Raw genomic sequence first — 12,996 nt, 5'->3', positions numbered from 1 at the left:
TGCCGAACTTTTGTTTTTTTGGTTCAATTTTAAAAATGTTTTCACCTTAATAGACTTATTCTATTTGTGCATGATATCTATCAAGTTAATATGGATTATTTCTTTGTTTTATGTATATTATAATTTCTTCCATGTTTAATGTGGATTTGACATGTAGTATATATGTGTATCTCAACTCCATATCAAGAATGGGAGGAATTACTCCTCAACATATCATTGAAACATATTAACCAAAATCCATAGGACACTATCATGAGTCACGAGGGATCAAATCTCTTGCGAAATTTTTTCTCAATTATTCTTAATCTTAAAAACATTTTTATTTTAAAGAACTTCATCCCTCCCAAGTCATAATCAATATAGACTTAAGGCGCGCACACACACGCATTCCATGTGAAAACATAATAAATTACATCTGAGCCCTTATATTAGAGCCCACCACACCATTGAAATGTTTTCACCATCAACTATATATATATATATATATATATATATATATATATATATATATATATATTCTTAACATTTAAATATTGATAAAATAAGAAATATTTTACTTTGGATTATTTACCTACCATTTTCTCTTTCTATATATAAATTTATTTTAATTGTGGTTAATATTGGAATATTTTATTTATTCCAAATATTTAATTAGATATGGTGAATATGGTGAATATTGCAAAAGCATAAATAAGGAAACAACAAGGCTCTTTGTATTGAGTTGGATTTTCAGAAGAGGAAACAACATGTGGGCCAAGAAAAAACTAGTAAGAGAAGAGACAAGAAGATGGTAATCACAATCAAGAAAGGGAGGGATTTTAATAGTTGTTGCAAACATTTTAATGTGGATGAGGACATGGAAGACAAGTGTTGGAAACTTCATTTGGAATTGCATCCCAAGTGGTTAAAGTCCAATGGGAAACAAAAATTATAAATTGTTACAAATGTATCTCCTGGACAACCGCTTCTTTTATACAGCAATTTGTATTTTGTATGCAACTGTTTTATTATATTTTCTTAATATAATCTATCTGGTTTTTTCTTCTGAAAAAAAAAAAGAATAAATGATAGAAATCACATCCAATCTAGATGAAGCTATAGTTTGTGCCACATTCTAGTAGCCAAAGGAAAGTGGAGATAACCATGTACTATATTGAATCAAGTTCAAGTAAAGAACATAGTGAGTTCTCAATGTAATCTAATCTCTGAAACCTTATTTGATGAGCTTGGTATAGAAACTTATGATCTAGTGCAACCAAATTCAATAGCATGGTTGGAAGGGAAGTATGTCACGAGAATCACTTAGAGGTATACAATAATATTTTCCATTAATGCTAACTATGTTGATGAAGTTGCACCATTAGATGCCTATGGAGCGATGTTTGGTGGCCCGCACCTATGGGATAGAAATACTTCCTTTTACAAAAGAGAAAATATATTTCAGTTGGTTAAGGATGGTAAGGCATGCTTGATTAAAGCGAGTGGAGAGAGAGAGAGAGAGAGAGAGAGAGAGAGAGAGAGAGAGAGAGAGACTTCTCTAGCAGAAAAATAGGGGAAAAGAAGTAAGAAATAGGAAACCTTCAACAATAAGGGAATGATGGATATGGAGAGGCAAACAGAGGCCATATGTTTCCATATTATTAATGATTTATAATTTAGATACCAGAGGCCTGCAACTAGGGAGGTGTAATTTAAATTACATCGTTGAAAAAACTCTTCTAAATTTGTAATATGCATGTAATTGTTTGTTTATATTTTTGAAAATTGATGGGTCCAGCCCCCCTTGTCACACTTACCAACGTTAATAAAATGATTATGAATGGCTTTAATAATGGGCAGTTTGATTACATGTGATATTGGTTCATTTGATGGTTGATTACAATGATTTAGTAATTGGTTGGGTTCCGCATTTATGTCTTGTACCCGCGCTGATGTTTATTGGACAAGTGTCCACTCCTCGGAATTGTCACTCCCGCGTTGGTATGAGGTTCTCAAACCCTATCTCCCGGTCATTTTGCTCGTCGAGCTGTTGAGGTTTGAGGGTTCTACAATATGGTTCTTCTGTGCGGCTTCTCTGTAAAATGTTTCGCTGCCTCTAGTATTCTGGCTCGACTCTTGACCTGGAAACTTGTCGACTTCTCCGTCTGGTAATGAACTCTTGTTTGACAATGATTTTCCCGTTATTTGTTCCTCTGTCTAGTGCTTGTTCCCTCTGCCAAGTTATGGTCAATGGCTTTCTTGTGAGGATTTGGAACTTTCCTGTATACAAAATTGTTGTTAGTTATTTAACTGGGCTATGCGACTCTTCTTGTCTTGAATTCTGCTATTCAACTGTTCGCTGAGTTTTTTGGTTACATTCCTCTGTTTCATGGACAGGTTGCAGTCGCAGGGTCTTCAACTTTGGTTTCTTCCGCAATGTCAAGGTAAGGTTTTGTTCCCTGCTATCAGTTCTTTCTCCTTTTCACGTTGTTCAACTGACGCACTTGCTCCTTCATGAGCAGAGTGACCCTAGGTGACTACAATGTAAGTGCCTGGTCTCTTTAAGGTAAGTTCGAACCTTGGTCTCGTTATTTTCTTTCGGTCTCTTCTTTATCTGCCACAATATGCTCACAAATTTCGATTGATGTCTGTTGTTGCAGGTATGTTCGTGTTCGTCATGGAGGGTTTTGACTTCGGCTCCTCGGTGCGCTGGCTAGACCCAGGTAGGGTCGTTCCTTATTATTCTTTTTACTTGTGTTCTATTCGTTGTAGGCTAGGGTTACAACAGCTAATTGTGATGTCTTGAGACGACCGATAGTATGTATTCGTAGGCTGTTAGACTTGCACTATTCCTCTTGTGGGTAGTTGTTGTAGGGTTTGATTTATGATTAGGGTTTCTAAACCCGTATGCTATGATACCCCATCGAACCTTGTATAGCGTTATTGCATGGACTATGTGTATATTCAAATGAGGTTTTGTGACTGTATATATTCGAACAAAAGTTTTGTGCTTATTTTATAAATGAAATAGAGAGGGTTTATTCTTCAGAAGTACCTGTATGATTTGTCTATCCTTACTGTTCAAAAATGCTTGCGTCTTGTCTCTACCTTTGATGCTCGAATTATGTATAAATGTCCAGGATTCCTCTGCGCTCTTTTGATTGATAAATTCAGGGACTATATGCCCTCGTTTCTGCAACGTATTCTTTAGTTATGTCTGCAAGCTTGTTTTGATTTATTGGCCTGCTTGAATCAATACAAATAGAAACACATATGCGTACATGCTTGTGGAATAAAAACAGAGAATGTGCTTTCACTATTTCAGGCAATTTAACAGAATGATAGATAGACAGTTACAGGATATTGGAAAATAGTCTGTGTGCTCAGAGATATTTTATTAGATTTCTCTCTCTCTCCAAAAGTCGAACCTCTTACAATTGCATTATGTTCCTTTTCAATAATTGTCTGGAAACTGTTTTCTCCTAACTGTTGTTGGTTACATTCTGTTGGTTACATTTTTTTAGTTCCAAAAACTGTTTATTGTCCTACGTTACAATCTTGTAAAAGTTGACATGAAAATAAAAAATAATTACTTGCAACAGTTTAACTAATTAATCCTCTACCTTCCTAAATACTATCCTTTACTAAATTAAAACAACATAAAAAAAAACAACTACAGTGTTCACTTAGCAATTTCCTTCTCAGTCCTCTCAGAGACCAAACAGCCTTCTGTCATGATGACCCGTCAGCTAGATGCTCCTGCATCAAAAATTTGAGAAAATTTCCTTGGAAGTTGAAAGAAACCATTGTTATGGTTTCCCTTCCAAGGGTATCGCATTAAAAATAAATTATGTAGTGAAGTGATATTAATAAGGGAAAGTAAGGAGAACCTGGGAAGCTTGAAAGGTAGTATCAAAGATGAGACCTTGAAGAGTGCAATCTACTTGAAGATCGATGGATGGATGAGTCAAGGAGCCTATCCATGATGAGTGAATATGTCCTTGAGCCATGGGAACTTACAATTGATTTTGTGAGTAACAATGCATGGTATTTCTAAGCATGTATAACTCACCCTATGTAATGAATTTCCTAGGCATAATAATTATCCAATGGATTAGTTAGGCTTCCAACGTCAAATCTCTATTTTCATTATGATATGAATTTTTCTATGCTTATTGTGCAATTATTGTATGATGAAATTGTTACATTAGTGTGTTTAACGAACTATTATTCCAAATTAAATTGATAATAGGAATTCATTATAATGAAACTTATTTCATTGAGGCTAAAAGGGATTTGTTTGTTAAATAAATTGATATTACATGGATTTAAGAGCTTTCTTTTTACACTAAAATACATACATTTTCCTTACTCAATGACATTAATTTGGATCATTTTGTAGAATATCGATTTGGCCTTTGAATAGAGAATATTTGGCATCATTTGAGGGAAACCATTTGTAATTTCTTTGGATAGAAAATATATTCATTGGTCAAATAATTGTTTGAGGACAATTATAGTTTGCTTCATCATGGCAATTCCAAGCAAAGCATGGTTACTATTAGTCTTTCAGGTGTGCATGTATGATGACAATCACTTTTAGCTTAATTTAGCCTTTAACTAAATCGCAGGGTTTAGCCACAACTTGAATTATCGTTGAATTAAAATATTGGTGGATATCCATAGCCCAATTGACAATTTGCTGGAGTTGTTGAAATGACTAGTTGAGGGTTCTCTTTCACTAATCACACTTATAGAAGCCACACTTTCTCAATGTAATTTTCATGCTACAACACTATTATGTAAATTGCTAAAGCACTAGTTTTTCTTTGATTGCCTTCTACTCTTTGTTTAAGCTCTAGGAGTATCATTTACAACACCATTTTAGTTTGCTATGATTTTCAAATTCATGTTTCTGCTTGAGCTTTTTACAAATTACATATGACATCTCATCCATCCATTACACTCACAGAATAGATGTGATTTTTGAGATAAGTATAATACATTGCTTGACCATGCATTTAAATTGCAAAGGTTTAACAATTCGAATTTTTCTATAAACATTCATGTTGATGAATTATGTTGATTCTCAATCCCTTAATCTCAAATAAATTCAAGTGTTCTCAAGACACCTCCAAATAATGTTGATGACACTATAGATTTGAAAATTAGTGAATGATAGTCAAAAAGTTTCTATGAGTATGATGAACCATGAAAATCTACATTCTCACATAATGGATGAATATGATGATAGTAAGTTTTATGAAGAAGCCAATGAGTTTTCAAGTTAAGTGTTTAAAAGAAATGGTAGATGGGATAAAAATAAGTCTTAATGAATTTGGCATAGTCTAATTGTTAACCTTTAGGCATTTTCAGTTCTTTTGCTAGAATTGAATGATATCAATTTTGGCAAGATTGTGGCTTTTTATTATTTAAAACGTATTTTTGAATGCATAAATAGATTCAATGTGATAAAAAACCTTGTGGCACTTGGATTGTGCAGATTCCATAGTTCAAACTTATGATTCCAACAAATCCCTATAGAGATCAAATTTCTCCAACCGCAAACTTCTTTTAGAGTGCAAAATACAATATGTAATTTTTATTGTTTAAATTATATTTTTAAATGCTATATAGAGTACATAAATTAAACTTGTAAGTCCAAAAAATATTTGTTGGATCTCCACAAAAAAACATATACCTAAAAAAGGACCAAACAATGAAATATTGAGACCACTTCAAACTTTCTAACAATAAAAAATTATTTTTTTAAATAATTTTATATGGTATATGCATACTTTTTTTTAAACAATATATTTTCTTTTAACATGTTTTCTATATATAGATATATATAAAGTTGATATCAACATAAATTAGTTAATGTAGATTTTCAAATAGTTTATTTAAATTCCATATTGAAATATTTTTGAAAAGTATAAGGTTTAAACATCTTACTAACACATTTTTTCTAACTTATCATTACTTTACATGAAATTATATTATGTCATATGGAAAACTAACTAAAGACGAATAACATATTATTTTTGTTCCTTTTTATTATAACCGACATTGCTTTTCTATTTAGAAAATATTTTATTTTTATTTTAAGGACCTATAAAATGAGCCTCTCAACTCAATAATATAAACATACAAATAATGAGATTTCCATGAACTTCAAATATACATATCAAAAAAGAATTACTTGTTAATTGTTTTACTTCTCTTATTTTACAATAATTTTAAACTTTTCGGTGCATAATCTAAATATTCTATATATTTTTGTTCTTTCTAAGATATATTTTCCAATGAGTCTGATCCAAATCCAAGACCAAAATTTGTTAAAATAACAAATTTTAAATCATATATTTAAATAAATTACCCAATAATAATAATAATAATAATAAAATCTATTTATATATGGGAAAAATACAAATTGAACCCAAAGGAAAAAAATAGCAGCCCATCACTTTTTAGATGTGAAAGGAAAAAATTTGAACACTCTACGGTTGAACCGTAGGAAATTCAATTATCATCACTGAAGTACTAGGCGGTCTTCGTAAAGACCACGAAGCGCTCACAGTGATCATATCGTAGGCAGGGAATAATAAAATGGAAGTAGCGCAATAAAATGGAAGTAGAAAATAGCTAAAATATTAATAGAGGGGCGCATAGTCCATTCAGCTGGTTTGCCCGAGTGGTTAAGGGGGAAGACTTAAGATCTTCTGCACATAAGTGCGCGTGGGTTCGAACCCCACAGCCAGCATCCGTCATATTTTTCACTTTTTCCTTCTACGCGAAATCATGGCCGATTATCTTATGACAAAGAGAGAATAATAGATATATTATCATCTTTTTAATTTTTAATGTTTTGTTTTTCTATATCAAGTGTTTAGGATAAATATTATGTAATAATAAATAAATAAAAATTATGATAAATTAAAAACCTCACGTATATATTTAGATATGTAAAGCTTATTTTATATGTTTTAAAATTAAACTGCTAAATTATTGTATGGAATAGCTTGTTTTCCATAAATAAATAAAATGAAGATTTTATATATCAAGTTAATATTTAGTTAGGGTTACGTTTTATATTTTATTAGTATTATTATAGTAAGAATAATTATATATAAAGTGTATAGTAAGAATAGTTATATATAGTGAAATGTGAATTAAAGGATTTTTAAGGATATGATCATGAATATTTTAATAGCAAAATGGAATTTAATTTAGGTAAGGTCATAAATATTTTTTATAATATGTATTTAAAAGAATTTATGATTTTTCAATGATCAATGTGAAGTTTAATGGAAATCTAGGTGGAGGGCGTAGTCTAGGTTGTGAGGTCATATTTATACATTTTACCGTCTCTCACTTGGAAGGAGATACTAGACTTTGAGGTAGATATATAGTTAATTCAAATTTCAATGGTCAGATGATCCATACCATCCTTGAACCTCCTCTACAAGGAAAATGGTGCAATATATATAAGGCTACATGTCTTGAATTAAGATCTCTTAGCATGAAATTTATGTTATCCCCCTATGAACCAAAACCAAATTTAATTCTCACCACTTCAAGATGAACTCTTCTATCCTTGGACATCCATCAACTCTAGACCATATGCTTAGGTGAAAGAGGTTCTTAGCTCTCATAATCATAATTGGGAGGTGCCACTTTGGTTAGGGTTTTAAATCAATATGAAAATTCAAATAGGGAGGAGGTGGTATTTCAGGGGCTAGAAAAGAGAAGGTTCATGTGGTGAAGATGAAACAAGGAAAAACAAAAATTTTATTTGATGAGGATTATATTTTGATCATATCCTCCATTATTAAAAGTGGCTTTCGTAGGGGAGTTTAGAGACATATATTAGAGAATCCAATGATCCATTGGATTGAAATATCTTGGAGGTCAATCTTACGACATCCACCAACTCTTCACTTATAAGAAAGGGGATGGATAACATTTGTTTTCAAATATGGGCATGATGTGGAGGCTTTCTTTCAAAAAAACTACTTATGGAGTAATTCATAATGGACCCTAAAGGAATGGTCTCCTTGTTTTGAGCCCCCCTGAGAAAAGAGCAATGCATAAGACATATGGGTAAAGCTTCCTAATCTATCCAAAAAACTATGAAAGTAAAATACTTTGTGTTTTTTCAAAACAAAATAGAAAGATACATTGGAATATATGAGATAACAAAATCTTGTACCTCCAAGTTGGTGGCAAGATTTTGTATAGATATGGATATAAGAGAGAGTCTTCCAACTTCAATGCAGATATTTTTGGTTAATTATTGATCAAAAAAAACTAAGACTATCAAATAATCTATAAATGTCGTGGATATCCCACTGCACACTTTGTTACAACAAATGTACAGTTGTAAACCAAAATCTATAATATGAAGGGTTAATTCCTTTCAGGTTCCAGATTTGTTATTATTGTTTTGTTGTTTATGCATGCAATAGATAATATGTGGAAAATAGATGTTAGGTTAGTACAATCACTCACAAACCACAATGAACATTGAGATATGCCTTGGGAAACCATTTTGGGAGAAAACCCAACTGGAAGGTGAGGCTACTCTGCTCTCTTTTGTCTACAATGGAAATAATGCAAGTACAAAGGAGAAGGCACTCTCTATGGAGTTTTCTAAGACCTATGGCATGTGGGATGCTACATAACACAAACCCCCTTCATTGTGATTTCCCTCTATCCATGTTTAGCTATACTGATCTCTTTTGGAACAAAATGCAAGAAAATAGAATGGACCAACTTTTCCTTCTAGTGGCCTTTTGATGGTGCTAGAAGCTGCCAACAGGGAAGGGGGTCTCCCCGATGTGAAGTCTCAATTAGACCCCACACTATTTGGAGTAGGAGCCCCAACTAGAATATGACCAGTTACTAAAAGTGATGGTTTCAAAGATGTGCCTTGGCTACGATAAACACATAGAATGATATATGCATGGATTTGGTGACAACAAGTGTATGAACTTTATGAAGTATCAAATGTAATGCATGAAAGGTTCCATCACATCAAAGGGAAATAATTGAGCCCCTTAGAAGAAAGTAATAGTATTAATTTGTAAGAGATGCACGAGCAATACAAAATAACCATTAGTTAACCTGCAAAATAGTTCACAAGATAACAACAACCGCAATAACATAAATAATACACATCCAACAAGATACATACTAAATCAAACGAATTAGTTCATTAGAATTAGCGTAAGTGAAACAAAATACATTGAAAATATATAAATAATAGTCTTACTACATCCACGACATATGCATGAAGACGTGTTGACTCTGAGCTTCTTATTATAAAGTGAAAGTTCCAAGCATACAATTACATTGATAAGGCACTAACCCCAATAGTGGAACATGAAGCCAACACTTGCTTCTCCAAAGAATGATATTCCTCCTATGCTAGACTAGAGAAGTCAAGGCTCCAAATCTAAGCTTCCAAGCCTCCGGTTCCAAGCCCTTTGCTTGAGTTATGAGGGTCTATTTATAACAAATGAGATGACCCTTCACCTCCCTTTGTGACCTTTGAGTTGCCCTCATGACTCTTTGACTTCTTTTGTCTTTTCCTAACCTATGAATTTTCATATTATAGAATTAACTCTTGGACTTCCACTTACATATTTGATTTAAATACAATAATAAAAAAACCCATATAGGAAAAAATGGGTAAAGCCTAATAAGACAAACTAGACACATTAAGCTTGAGTTTGAGGAAACTCTAGCTCGACAACTTCAACTTGCAATTTTCTGGTTACATATTGATGCCAAGCTTTGTACTATGTGATTGTCTCCTCAAAATTTGCTAGAAGGTTAGACTGAAAACTAACTCTAGCTTCCATTGCATCTAGGGAGATGGTTTTGGAACTCGCTTGCACTTCTTTCTCCAACAAGAACAACTTCATATTGATGTTAGCAAGACCACCCATGTACTTATGCATGTTAATTATGTTAACCTCCAAGTCTTCTTTGGTAGTGATTTTCTTTAGCTGATTCAAGTATTCATTGATCTCTTGCCTGACCACGTGTTGGATTGATGCAGGGCGAAACCACATAAATAACAGGAGTAAATATAACTGAACATATACACAAAGTATGGATCAAAATTGTCTTTTATTAGATGATCTTTCAAAGTACAGAGTTTCCTTCCCTGTGCACTCAGCTGCAAAGAACCGCGCACTCAGATTTCAGGAGCCTCCCCCTTCGCCTAAGTACAGGAAACATACTTTCCTGCCTTAGCTTACTTTCCCAAACAATGATCTTCTATCTTATGATTTGATTACTGATTTTTTGGACTCGCTATGACTCTTCTATTTATAACGTTCCATTTTACAATACCATGGTCTGTGGACCATGGGCGGGTCTTAAAACATTCTTAACACCTAACAACCTAAGGGACTAAATCCCCCTTGAATCTTACTATCTTCACGCTCCACTTCCACAAATCATGAAGACTTTACACTTTTATAGAAAGGAAATACAAAATTTAACCCCAGGGACCCCATACCAATAGGCCCTTAACACAATTTGGTGACTCGTCCACGAGTCACTCAGTTGGTGCTTCAATATTCGCTTGGAGTTGGTAGAACTCTAACTTCAAAACCTGCATATCAGTTGTGCCCTATGTAGCTACTTTTTGTACTTCCTTGAACAAGTTCTCGATAGTGGGGCCTTCCATCATGAGGCCCATGGTCCTTTGATTTTGTTGCATGGCCTTAAGGTTGCTCCGCACTAACAGAATTAGCTGAGTGGCCTCCTTTGTCCAAGGTTGTGTTCTTGCCATAAGAATGGCCTCTTTCCTGTGCATCTCTTCAATTTCATTATGAAGCTGCTTCCCTTCCTGTAGTTCGGTGAACCACTGCACTCGTGCCAAAGTGTGCAATTGATCTAATTTCATTGAACTGTTGTTGTTTTTATCTAAGGTCTACGGAAATCTTCGCAAGAGTGGGGTCCTCTTGCAGTGACATCCATAGTTCCATGGCTTGCTCTAACAACTCTGTGTAGTCCTTGACTGCTACATCGAGGGTGGCCATTCCTTCCTTTCTAGTAGCTCCACGCTGCTCTCGAACCTCTGGCGGAGTTGTCGGCTGCAACTTCAATTGCAGCTCTGAAATCTACAGGTGTAATTCAAATCAAACTCGACCAATTTCATATTTGGACTCTTTGACCTCTGGGGATAGCTTTTTGGTCTTTTTTGTCGATGTTGCATCAACTGCAATGTTAAGTTCAGGAAGCTCATTACACGCCTGTGTAATCGTCGCTTCTAGGTGTTGGCTGCATGTAGCAATCTCTTCCTTTTCCTCAAAGATCTGCATGTTGTTTGCTTCTACTTCATTAATCACCAAAAGCGCGCATTTCTCCCTGACACTCAGGTCATCCGATATTCCTTGGTTCAACTCATGCAGGGTTTGGATATGGAGTGTCGCGAGGTTGATGCCCAGATTCTTGATATGAGAAATTTGGGCATAAGATTCTTCTGAGTCGGTGCGCAGGGTCCCATTCGGCAAATGAATAACATGGAGATCCAATGTTTGATCTGTGTCCAACACTGTTTCACTCACTTGATGCAGTCTCACCTGAATCTGCTCGCTTGACCTACGCTCACTTGCAACCGGTCTACCTGGATTTGCAGATCGCATAGATACTTCTGTACATTTCCCAGTGACTGCTGGTATTGCTGCTCAAACTGGGTTCATTGTTCATGTTATCTCAAAATCAGGCCCTGGAAGGTTGCAGACCAGGAAGACTTCAAGTAACTGTTTCAAACCAATCTTTTAGCTAAGGCTTAGCCTCCTTAGCCTAAGAGGGCTCTCTCAAAGGATTAAAGTTTTTTGATTATGATTAAGATGGCTAACTCTTTGTGAAACAAATAGGAATGAAGCTGGTGGAATCAAAACTAGCAAGCATCCATTGGGCTTATGGAGTCATATGCCATTTAGCATTAACAATAGAATTGGCTCTGCAATAAAATCAAGGCATTCAGATTTCAATATAGGTAGAGTACACCAAACACAAAAAGGACAGTTTACGAGTATATGAAGAAAATTAGAACACTGCAAGTGATTTCTAAGTAATCAAATACTCATAATACTGTAGACAACATGAAAAGACAACAAAAGGAACTCATACATTGAACTCTCTATGATTCTTGAGCAGCAGAAGCCAGTATTGTATTACCAAAAGAAACAGAGTCTTTACATAAGCTTCATAACAGAGCTATTTTACATAAATTTCCAACCCTTATTACATTTCCCTTTCTCCTATTTATAGAGTTCTTCTACCTAACTGAGATTCCTCCTCAAACCTGAGGGGAACTCAAAATCTATTTCTAATGACACCTGTTCCTTTTAACTGCCTATTAAATGTAACAAACTGCAACTAGACTTTCTAGAGATCTAAATCAAGTAGGAGTCTAACTCCATATTATGTTAATAATATCCTTCATTCCAATCATTCTCGTTCTTTGACATCTGGTCCCTTTTTAGTTTGGCTGTGGTGGATGTTCAAAGCTCCATGCTGGTCTTCAATGTCACACCTTCTGCATTTCCCCTGAAACATAGGAAACTACCCCTGTTTATCGGTCTTTGGTTTGCCTCAAAACTTTCGAATCCAAAGAACCATGCCCTTCACCATTGATTATCCAAAATATATCAGATTTCCATGTCCTTGATGTGCTGTCAACCTTTTTCATGTGTGAAGGCAAAAGTTCTTCCAAGCTGTCTGACATATCTTGGACTGTAGTAAATGTGCTCACTTTATGACAAAAAGTTTAGAGTTTGGATTCGAATACATGTTTCCTCCACCTGTCTTGACCTTGTTGAAAGTTGATAGCTTCAGATGATCCCTTGTAGATATTCCCTTTTCAAAATTCCCGCTTGTATTTCAAAACCAGTTGACTGAGATTAGATTGTGTAGCTTCAGCAGTTTCGTAGCGTGCTACGAAACTGCTGAGCGTTAGTCATCATCTTCAGCAGTTTCATAGCGTGCTACGAA

The 12,996-nt window shown here is 34.5% G+C and overlaps 1 long non-coding RNA gene and 1 other non-coding gene across 2 annotated transcripts; both read left to right on the top strand.

The window, feature by feature from the left end:
- The first annotated feature begins 1,932 nt into the window (after positions 1-1,932).
- LOC149199002 (uncharacterized) lies at positions 1,933-3,414 on the top strand. Its single transcript, XR_016253233.1, has 3 exons — positions 1,933-2,147; positions 2,377-2,545; positions 2,640-3,414. It is a non-coding gene; the product is annotated as an uncharacterized LOC149199002 (long non-coding RNA).
- A 3,245-nt stretch (positions 3,415-6,659) lies between these two features.
- On the top strand, positions 6,660-6,742 carry TRNAL-UAA (transfer RNA leucine (anticodon UAA)). The gene has a single exon. It is a non-coding gene; the product is annotated as a tRNA-Leu (tRNA).
- Positions 6,743-12,996: the final 6,254 nt, after the last annotated feature.

The sequence above is a fragment of the Pinus tabuliformis genome, chromosome 2_1 (genome assembly GCF_031772625.1).
Source record: "Pinus tabuliformis cultivar Carrire ecotype Pingquan chromosome 2_1, CPIR1, whole genome shotgun sequence".
NCBI classification, from domain to species: Eukaryota; Viridiplantae; Streptophyta; class Pinopsida; order Pinales; family Pinaceae; genus Pinus; species Pinus tabuliformis.
The sequence above is the reverse complement of the archived record's forward strand: the minus strand, read 5'-3'. Positions and strand labels throughout refer to the sequence as shown.